At 39.0% G+C, this 12,033-nt stretch overlaps 1 protein-coding gene across 1 annotated transcript in view; it reads right to left on the bottom strand.

Annotated features, from left to right (window-relative positions):
• Positions 1-12,033, bottom strand: part of LOC136751836 (cilia- and flagella-associated protein 47-like) — a 149,050-nt gene that overhangs the window by 114,319 nt on the left and 22,698 nt on the right. The gene's annotated exons all lie outside the window — the stretch shown is intronic.

Genomic DNA, 12,033 nt, shown 5'->3' with positions numbered 1-12,033 from the left:
GACTATCTCCAAGAATATGGTTTTCATTAAGATGCTCCTTTATATTCTGTCTAATCATTTTTTCTAACATTTTACAAGTGATGCAGGTGATTTCCTGGCTCATTTTTGTCCCCTTTCTTGTGGATTGGTATGACATTTAAATCGCCTTCTGCTGAGTCTGTCGCTGAGTTCGGCAGCCAACCCCTCACCGGCAGAACCGGCGGTCTCGCCCACGGTACCAGCAGCTATGACCGCCCCATGAGAGATCCACCTCGCAGTACCAGAGTGATAAGATGGCAACCCGGAAAGATGTGAGGGCTTTCTTTTACAATGTTCATTGTATTTCACCAACCGACCCCGCCGCTTTTCCCGATGACGCCGCCAGCATCGCTTTTATGAGCACCCTTCTAACAGGGAAAGCATTCACAGAGAGGTGCCATCACACGGTCCATGAGGGTGTTCCAGGCCCACTTTAAGGAAGTCTTCAACCATCTCATGGGAAGAAGGGGGGCTGTGGAACAGCTGCTCCAGATTCGCCAGGGCACCTCGTCGGCAGCGGACTACACCTTGCAGTTTCGTACGCTGGCAGCCTGCAGTGGTTGGGAGGAGCTCACCCTATTGACGGTGTTTAGAAGGGGACTAAATGCTGACCTGCAAGCCGAACTCGCCTGTAGGGATGAGGACCTGGATCTGGAGGATCCAACTAGCGGTTCCACCTCCTCAGGGCCAGAAGACGATGCTCCCCACTCGAAGACCAGCCCTCTTCGCCCAGAGCCCCTTGACAGACGTGCCTGATCCAGAACCCATGCAGCTGGGATGCACCCGCCTTACAGAAGAGGAAAGAAAGCGGAGGCGCCAGCAACATCTTTGCCTTTACTGTGGCAATGCAGGACACTTCCGCGATTCCTGTCCAGCTCGCCCCAAACCTCTCTCCGAAGCGATGGTGAGTGCAGGACAATGTCCTCTTCTAACACACCGTCAATGTCTCATTTCAGCCAGTATTATGTGGGAAGATACTAACATCCTCGTCTCTGTCTTGTGTGATTCTGGATCTGCAGGCAACTTCATCCACCGGTTGACGGTGAACAAACTTGGAATTCCAACTTATCATATTATAATATTCAGGGGGTCTCAGGCCATGCATTGATTACCGAGGTCTCAATGACATCACGATCAAAATCGATACCCTCTGCCCTTGGTACCTGTGGCGTTGGAACAAGTTCAGGGGGCTCGTTACTTTACCAAACTGGATCTTCGCAGCGTATACAATCTTATACACATACGCCAGGAGACGAGTGGAAAACGGGCTTCATTACCCAGTCCGGACATTATGAATACCTGGTGATGCCCTTCGGTTTGGCCAACGCCCCCTCCGTGTTTCAGGCTTTCATCAATGAGGTCCTGAGAGACTTTTTGCAGCGTTTTGTCATTGTCTACATTGATGACTTTTTAATCTTCTCCTCCACTCTGACAGAGCATATAGCGCATGTACGCCAGGTATTACGCTGCCTATTGCAAAACAGCCTGTTTGTGAAAGGGGAGAAATGCGAGTTTCATTGACAGAGCATCCGGTTTCTGGGATATGTCATCGATGCACAGGGGGTCCATATGGATCAGGACAAGGTCAGTGCTGTTACTAAATGGAACCAGCCCCACACAGTCAAAGAGCTCCAACGCTTTCTGGGATTTGCAAACTTTTACCGGCGATTCATTCGTCATTTCAGTACTGTCGCCTCACCCCTCACGTCCCTCCTGAAGGATGCAAAATGCTCATTCACCTGGACCACCTCAGCAGCCCTATGTCTATAGATAGAAAGATGGATAAAGATAATATATTATTCCAAGCTTTTGAAAACAACCAAAATGAGCTACTTTTCAGTGAGTGTTAGAAAAACCCTCTCCAGCCATTAATTCACATTGAGGTTTTGATAAATAAGCCACACACTCAGTTGTTGTTTATGAATCATGCAGTCATTTCCCAGAGTAATATATTGCTTTTCAGCTGTAAACCAAAATGAAAACTGAGACAATAATTAAATTGATGCAGTGTATGAAGCTGATATAGGAAATCAATTCCTTACACTACTTTACTGCATTAGAGATCATGTATGTGAAATGCAGAAGGAAATGTTTAATAATCTGATCACCTAAAAATAACTTTAAAATATCCAATGAATACTGAAAGGAAATTGCCCCATACTAAATTCGTCATCATTGGTGGAGTTGTGCAGAAAGCTGGCAGTAACATATTAAGTGTTGAGTGCCTGCAGGCTAACACCAACTTAATATATCTGTATTAAAATGAGACAGCAAAGTTTGTAAAAGTCAGATGTCAAAGAGGTTAGGAGAACACAGATAAAAATGTAATTTCCCCTTTTGATACTGCATCGATTCAATTCTAAATATAGTAGCATACTCCATAACAAAACTAATAACTTTTTCATGAAAGGATGCAATGTATAAACCTGAAAAGGTCTGAAGCCTGAAATACAGTACACGATTTTGAACTCCCTTTGGAGGCCTACTTAAAAATGGCATTAAAGGTTTGTCCCCGATAGAACTGACATTTAAATTTCTTCCTGTGCTATTAATGGTGCTTTTATGCATCTGACAATTTGCTCATTAGAATGATTGAAGGTCAAGACTGAGGCACTCCATCTTACTCAAGCTCAGAATGTTAAAGGAGGTGCCAAGTTTTATAGCTCTGTATCTTTCAGAGAAATCCTGGGTGTGTTTCATAAATATCTGCTTAAGGAGAAAAGAAAAGATGAAACGGGGCTTTAAGATGAAAAGAATGCCTCCTTTCATATTTATTGTTTTAGCTGCCTGTAACACTAAGTTCAGCCAACTGGAATTCAGTTACTTCTGTAGCCCTATGCATTCACCAGTAATTTCCAGTTGCTGATGCACTAGATGTGGGCAGTGTGAAGAAGGTCAAAGGACACCTTCTGTATAGAGGTTTTCTACCTAGGGACCTCTCTGACTGGAAGAGGCAGGTATAGAGCAGAAATTACATACAAGATCAACGGGATCAACCATTCAAACCGACATTGAAATTCCTGCAGAACAACTGACTTCTACTTCACCTCAGCTCACCTGGCACACAGAGCAACTTCATCAAAAGCATTTATTCCTCCCGTATTTCATGCTTTAAACTTGAATTAATCACAGTCTTGTTGGATATTTTATATTTTACTGTGAGATCAAGTTAAAAAGTGGTCAAGTATGAACTAGATTCAACATGAAACAAATAATAAAAGGATAAGCTCAGTAAGGTTCCATCTGAGCTTATCAAAGTGTTAACCATTACTATTACTATTAGTAGTAGTAGCAGTAGATATTACGTATTACATCACATTGATTAATAACGTATTATATTAATTGAACCATAATTTTCAAATTCTACATTGCTATAGGTAGGCCAAAGTTACAAATACACACACATATACATCAGTATTGCACCCTGTGTTCATTCCTTTTTGTTTCTATTTCAATCCCCTATGTGCTGTGATTCCAAGTGCCCCTCCACACAGTAAGCTTACCAACAAATCCTTTGGCTCTCAACCCCCAACCTTGGCTACTGATTGTACTCATTTTCCTGAACCTCTGCTCGAGAGCTTTTTCAATTAGCTAATTCACTGGTATGGGCTGTGACTGCAATGCTTTAGAGCAGGGGTTCCCAAATGACACCTTTGAGGATGTTTGGTGCGGCCCCCCAAAGCCAACCTTAAACCACCGCTTTTCTAAACCTTTACTATATTTTTACACTGTTACAAATTGCACATGTAATTTGGGGGAAAATAATAAAACAACAATTAAAGTTCATAAATGTTCCCTAACAGAAATGTATAGAAAATAAAAAGGTATGATTTGACATTTTGTTTTCATCAGTGGTTCATTTTCTACTGCAGCCCCAGCATCCCATGCAACCTCCAGTAATTGGCCCTCCATCACCAGACATTGGGAACCCCTGCTTTAGAGCATAATGATCATGTGATTGAGCCTGCTTTCCCAACAGCACCAAGACTCCAGTGGCACTGAAATCAGACTTAGGTCTTTTGTCTGTGTTTTGGCAGACCTCTTTGCCCATAACGATAACAAATAAAACAGTTTTTCACACTATTCCATTGCAATCTAAGCTTTTGATATCTTACGTATTTCAGTTGTTTTTGTTATTTTTGTGATAAGTCTATGACCATAAAACAACAAAAACAATACAGAATAATTATTCATATGACTTCATAAACACAACAGAAGTAGTTCTTACAATTAAGTCTCTAGACATTCAGCATAAAAAGAAACATGATTGCTGACTTCTGCTTTGGGACATTGAGCTTTATTAGTAGAAGTACAAAGACAGTACAACAAAAGGGAGACCTTGGCTTGAATAATTATAAGAGTGCAAATGTATGTGCCTCAAGCTGCCAAAAGTAATGACATTTGTGATGAATCCACACCACAAGCCATAAACTAACTCTTTAAATATGTAAATAAACAAACAAACAAACGATGTGTTCAAACCTTAAATAAATTGGTAACACTTTACAGATCTCCCCATTTACAGTTTATTAACATAGTAGGTACTCATTAACTACATGTTAGTTACTCATAAGAACAGTGTAATTAAGCATTTGTTAACATATACTTAATGGGAAAAAATGATTAATGGTATAAGTAAATACACATTTGTCTGGTAAGGTTGCCTTTGGAGCTATACCGGGAATTATAGGTGTAGGTTTGGGGGGGGTGGGGAGGACACGTCCACCCCAATGTTGTGAGAACCTTAAATTGTCCCCCCCAAACATTGTATGCCCGGCTTCATAGGCATAGGGGACACATCCCCCCCAATATTGACAGTGTCCCCCCAGTTCTGAAACAAAACCATGGCCCACATTTTACACATTAAGTAAATGTTAACAAATGCTTAATTACACTGTTCTTTTGAGTAACTCACATATATACTATACTGGAATAATGTACATTTAAAAATGTTTTCCTCAACACATTTAAAAAGGAGCTACTCTTGACCGACTAAAAAATAAATCTGCCAGGGCGTGACAGCATTGGTAACGGTGGAGAACACCACTACAGGCTAAATCATTTGAAGTTTAATTAATTGCTTACTTGTTGCATTCTGTCTCACACGATATCTACAATTCACCCTTGTTGTTTTGGCTGATACGGTTATATGCAATGTTCAGAAATGCAACAAAGTAAAAACTCGCAAAAGAAGGCTTCACCAGACATACTATGCACCAGGTCCCTAGGCCTCAATGCTGAGATGTCTCTTGTAATGTGTGGGAGCCCTGTCCTTGTCCCACTGAGGGGTTAAATGTAAAGGCAGTGATGAAGGCTTATACAGACTTACAAAGTGAAGTGCAATGTGTCAGATTGAAATGTAATAAGTAACAGCTCACCAGCAGAATGTTAATTCTTTATAAACTATATGTCACAGAAATTAAATTTATATTAAATATTTGAATACAACCTGTCAGTATGATTTCGATCAACTTCATAATTAGTCGGTAAGCATTAAGAGGAGACATATTTAACCTCATTAGTAAGGAACAGATAATCCCCTGAGTAACAGACACTCTCTTACATAAGGTCCCCTTGACAACCCACACAAGTGAAATGGAGGGTGAAAAATAGAAGACTTCATAAGGCTGGCAATGAGAGCACAATCATAAGTTTTAAGTCATTATTTGTAAAACTTGTTCAAATGGAACACTTGTCCACTGTTTATGCATCCATATGACACAAACATTAATAAAGAAAACATTTAAATGGTAAAACCAGAGCAGAGAACAATTGAATATTGCTTAAAAAATGTAAAAGGTACACAGACAGAGGAATTTCAAGACCAGGCATTACAACTCCAGTGCTAAGGGAAGAAAGAAAGCATGCAAGATTTAGCAGATTTAAGAAACTGAATAACTAAATGAAGACCTTAAGGAGAAAGTCAAGTTTGGACTGCAGTTTGATTTATCTTCTTTTCTTGTATTCACATTACGATTGGTATGTCTTCTTTAATAATCATTTATTAATAACCTGCTTGACAATTTGCATACTGAAGTAGAAATGGAGGATGCAACATCTATACAAAGTGTACGTGCTTCTTTCCGGGGAAATTATTGATTGAGTGTGCCATGGTATTTAGAAAGTACAAGTGTCTGAATGGAGTAAGACAGGCAACAAACAACCACGTCTGAGCACCGAAAACCAGCCGGCTACTCGGTGAGAATATGTATTCAATACTCAACGATTGATGGTAATGGTGGGCTGATATAAAATCAATTGAGAAAAACGGGGTCAAATATATTTTTAAAGCTGTGGATTTTGAAGACGGTAAAAGCAAACAGGCTAATAATGCCAAGGTAATTTCTTTACCATCCTTCAATCTGACACTTTGTAAACTCAGAGAAATTAAATATGTGAGTGAAAATGAATCCCGCACAGTCACACACAGTACCCAGATACCTTTCTGTATTAATAATGTATAAACGTAAGGAAATAAATAGCTGCACATCAGAAATGCCAGTGAATAATATACTGTATAGTGCTGGGCTGCTGCCACAGCAGGGGCTACTTAAAGGGGAACAACAGACATTACCATTGGGTATTCCCTTTTAAAAAATGTTCAGACAAACCGTTGCTCCTTAGTGTACATGAATGAATTGGGAAGCCAGCCATATATCCCTCCACTTGGGCACTACTTAACTCATGTCACAAATATAGCTCAGAACTACTGGACCAGTGGGAACCTCAGTTTCAACAGCAACTCAGCATTCTCTAAACACTTAAGATCACTGGCCAATACTGACGGGTGCCCACTATCCAAGCTGAAAGCAGAATTAAACAGCTATGCACAGTGGTCATCTCAATGACAGCACACACAAAGCCATTGGGCACAGTGACAGCACAGGATGCATGTCGAGCCAGGTTACAGCAACCATAGTCCACCTTTAGCAAAGGTCAACAATGAGCACTTGCAGATGAGATGAAGACAGGCAGACCCTCCCTTTGGCATGTCAGTGAATCCATGCAGATGAGTGATGATAGCCTCATTGGCCTACCTGTGGAGTGTGGTGTAGAAAAGTCTCTTCATTCATAATCCCATCTAGTATAATACCAATACCAATGTGAGTCTTTACCCACTGATAAAGGTTTCTATTTTATGGGGACCACAAACATCCATAGTGATTTAATGTGGTTTATAAAATGCTTGAACAAAACACCGTCAGCATCCCTCCCGTGGCGTTCATGAAATAAGGATGGCCCCCCTAAACTGGCCCTATGCCCCCACTCGGCCACCCAGTTGAAAACGTTCTGGAAATGCCACTGTAAGGAACGCCAATAAAAAACAGTGTGGATTGTCAATCAAATTTTCCCTTCAGTTAATTATGAGTTAAAACACATATTGTGACCCCTTGTTCATTCCTGTACAAAAGAATGTTAGTATGATGGAAAGATCAGAGAGATTAATATTAACAATCTTCCACAATTAAACACAATAGTTAGTAAAATTTGCTCTTACTTATTTAATTTCCTACTTTTTTGTAATTCAATTAAGTATTATAAGAGTTATTATACTGTTTTGCTTCACAAGCGGTCATTCTGTACAACAAATCTGAACTGGTGGTGTTTTACAATATTACCATATGCAGCATTTTACCATACATTACACGCTATCTTATTCTGAAGCGCACTATCAGTTACCAAGCACTTCCCCCAAGTTGCTCCCCTCTGGTAGCCTTCTGTGTCTGCACAATAAAACTGTGAGAAAGCACTGCCAACACAACAGGCCAGATGTTTACAAAAAGGAACAAATTGGCATGTACAATATAAAATGAGCTTTGCTTTAATTTTGCAGCATTGTAAAAGGCTTTACACACACTAATTCAGGAGAGGCTCATTTCCAAACAAATTAATTCAGCATATAGAGGTTCTCCGGGGGCAGCATTAGTTACTGTAGCACTGAGGTGAGCTTGTTAGACAGCACTGGACTAGTCTGAAAATAAAGAGCAGTAAGTATAGCTTGGAGTCAAATTCAAAACCATATTTATTTGCTGTGTAATAATAACAATGTTGTTGTTGTTATTTCAGCTTAGATACAGTATTCTGAGTATTTATCTAAAAAAATACAAAATAGTATAGGGTATCATTATTTTTCAATTGGCTCAGTGGAATACATCTTTTCAGAAGTTAAAATCACAAAAGTATGTAAAAATCTATAATGATACAGGGAAAAATATATTCTTAAAAAGGACTTATAAAACAATCAAACATTCATTTATTTTAGGTTTTTAGTCTAGAAATTCCTGTTTTAGACATGAAAAAGGTCTGTATAGTGACAGTTTAAATCTAATTGCTAAACTAAAGATATGGTGTATATAATGTTGAAAAAAGGATTTCCTTCCATCCATACATCAATTTTCAGTAACTGTTTCATCCAGTACAGGTTCAGAGCCTATCCAAAGAAAATATATATTGCATACATGTTTCCAAAGCAAAGTAGATTACAGATATGTTTACTGCTAATTGTTTGAATTTCCTTGGATGTTTCTATTCCCTAACACCAATTGAAGTAACAGCCAAAAAGACCAGATAAATAGTGCCAACAACAGTAAACAAACAAACAATGAAAGTATATGTATTATTATGATCAAACGTCTGGGAGTGGTAAAGTTCAACTGGGTCTGTATATTTGACAATACATTTTGAAGGTACCGCAATGTCTGGTCTTTATGTGGAGATAACAAGCTGGCTGGGGACTTTTCACTCAATACAGAGAAGAGAGGAATAATTAGGAAATAAACAAATGAAGCAAATGAGAAAAAAAAACAATTCTGCCGGTTTTCTACACTGAGCATGCAAAACATTGACAATTAAATCCCTCACATGATTTGTCAGGAAACGTGCAATCTAATTTCAACAGATTTCCCATTGTAATATACAATAACTTTCCAAAAGGCAGCCTGCACTGTTGGACACAACTCTAATTAGCGTTTGTTCTTTACATAGTGTGTTTATAGTGTACAATGCCACAATAAATGAATTTGGCAAGGGATGGCATGTGTGGAGGAACTCTTTACATGAGAGACATCCGTAGGGGTTTCTAACCCTTTCAAAAGGATGCTGCACAGTCCACAGTGTCCAACAGCCAGACATTTCACATTCAGGCTTCGGTTTTATGAAGCTTTCGGAGTTAACAATGTGAAAGTCACAGAAGATGTGTGATCAGTGTTTATGTGGAGAAGGATTATTGGCTGATCACTCAAATGTTGACCTTGATTGTGCAAGGAAATTATGTGTCATGCACAGTACAAGTCAACAAGCTGACTCCTCAGCGGCCCAGGATCATACAGGTCGATATCAATTTTGTTCAATGGTACTTTTGTTTTTCTTATCCTATTACAGTTCTTCATCCTGAAAATAGCCTGCAGTTAATGTTTTATTCCAAAGAGCAGACGCTCCTCGGTTACAGGAAAACAGACAATAGAATGCATAAACCTTATTAAAGAAAGCTAAATGTGTCAGTTAAAAGTTTGGTTATGAAAAAGTGCCAATCATCATCAACAATGTAATGTCTTTTTCAAACAGCATCAATGAGTATAACCCAGGGAGGCAAGTGGCAGATTGTGACCTTTTTCCACTGTGCCAGTTCCACTTTGCACTGTGTCAGTCAACAGTTCAGCAAATGTCAACAAATAAATATTAAAATTGCTGTTTTATTGTACAAGGTGAATTGCAGCAGATGATATCAGTGTTCAATGGAAAGCTTATTTTCCACAATTAAAATTACTTATTAGAATGTTATTCTTATAAACCAACTACTTGTTCTTTAAACAAGTCTAGACAATTCGTGTATTTTAACTCCTTACTGAAGTAATAACTTATCTTCTATGTTCATTACCATTATTATGTGCACAGTTCAAAACCAAAGTAATTCATGCACACACAAAAATACACCTACTGTATCTTTTTAGACACATGCCAAAAGCCTCCTACTGTTATTTGCATCTGAAAATAAAAGGGGTGTATGTAAATGTCATTAAAAATCATCAAACTTGAAAGATGAAATTGTATAATTTAATGTAATAATGTATGTAATTATTTGTGTGTGTGTGTGTGTGTGTGTGTGTGTGTGTGTGTGTACGTGGGAATGCCCATGTGCTTTCTTTACATCTGCATCCTTTCAAAATACAAAAACGTAAATAGCCATATTTGTAAAACCAGAAATCTAGAAACCCAAATGTACTAAGACTTCCTATGGTATCTATGGAAACTGAAATGATTAAGTAAAAATCAATAATGCATCCTGTTCTCCCACAGGCCAGAGTTCAGATTGGTAAGAGCCCTTTTGGTCTTCAAGGATACACTAGTCACAGTTCAAAACATACAAGATTTTGCAGCAATTACAACTCACCACTTTAATTATATAAAGAATTTACTAAAATCATCTAACTGAAGTTAAAACAAGTGTAAAAATATTTTTAAACCCTCCATTCACAAATTATTTCTAAATTCCATGTCTTCAGGAGGCGTATTTCAACTCAATAACACTGCATGCCATGTTTCACCCAATAGCAGCATATGGTTTCTAACAAAACAGGTTCACTCTACTTAGGTTCAACTCTCAATCCCCAATGAGCATTGATGGGCTCGTTCACACTAGAGGTTTGTTTAGTATTCATTTTATGTATTTTTCATATTTCGGTTTGTTTGGGGAAGAGTGTGAACAACAAATTTCAATTGGCAAATGAACTGAAATTAAACAAACTGAGACCACCAAAAGAGGTGTCAAAAGATCTGAGTTCAGTTCGCTTGAAAAACTTGAATGTGAACACTGGAAGATCTCGGTTCTTTTGCAATCAGGAAACAAAACCCATATTTCACCCAAAAAAATGTAGTTTTAACTGTACAGCTTTACCAGCAAGTTAAGATAACATGCACATTTATATGTATCTGTTCATTTACTTATTGTTAATGGTAACATCAGTAATCTTAACACAATTGGATACTGGGGTATATTTATGAATGGTGTCATGCTTACTGTCGTGTGTAATCACCCCCCAAAGCCCCATACTGGGCCAGGAAAAACCCTGGTATATATGTCCCTCAGTTTCCTTCATTTATTGTGAAGTTTTGCCCTATCCTTCATAGTCAACTCTGAGCATTTTTATCTATGTCCTCCTGTGTTTTGACCTCTTTATTCTGTTCCTGTGACTACTCTTCTGGATTCCCTGGTTTTGTCTGTTTGCCTCCTCGATTGACCTCTGAACTGTTATATCTTTCTGACTACTGGATTTGCACCTTTTGGATTATTTGCCCTGGCTCACAGCTGTGATTGAGTCTGCGCTTGGGTCCCCCTTGCACTGCTCTGGTAAGCATGACACAAGGTTAGAAATAATTATTTTAAATTGAAATCATAATTGTGTCCTTCAAACTTTGCTTTCGTCAAATAATCCTCCATGTGCAACAATTACAAAGGCCTTGCAGACCTTTGGCATTCTAGTTGTCAATTTGTTTAGGTAATCTGAAGAGATTTCACCCCATGCTTCCTGAAGCACCTCCCACAAGTTGGATTGGCTTGATGGGCACTTCTTACTTACCATATGGTCAAGCTGCTCCCACAACAGCTCAATAGGGTTGAGATTAGGTGACTGTGCTGGCCACTCCATTATAGACAGAATACCAGCTGACTGCTTCTTCCCTAAATAGTTCTTGCATAGTTTGGAGCTGTGCTTTGGGTCATTGTCCTGTTGTAGGAGGAAATTGGCTCCAATCAAGCGCTGTCCACAGGGTATGGCATGGCATTGCAAAATGGAGTGATAGCATTCCTTCTTCAAGATCCCTTTTACCCTGTACAAATCTCCCACTTTACCACCACCAAAGCACCCCCAGACCATCACATTGCCTCCACCATGCTTGGCAGATGGCGTCAAGCACTCCTCCAGCATTTTCATTTGGTCTGCATCTTACGAATGTTATTCTTTGTGATCGGAACAACTCAGACTTAGATTCATCTGTCCATAACACTTTTTTCCAATC

The sequence above is a fragment of the Amia ocellicauda genome, chromosome 6 (genome assembly GCF_036373705.1).
Source record: "Amia ocellicauda isolate fAmiCal2 chromosome 6, fAmiCal2.hap1, whole genome shotgun sequence".
NCBI lineage: Eukaryota > Metazoa > Chordata > Actinopteri > Amiiformes > Amiidae > Amia > Amia ocellicauda.
This window is presented reverse-complemented; position numbering and strand designations above follow the sequence as displayed.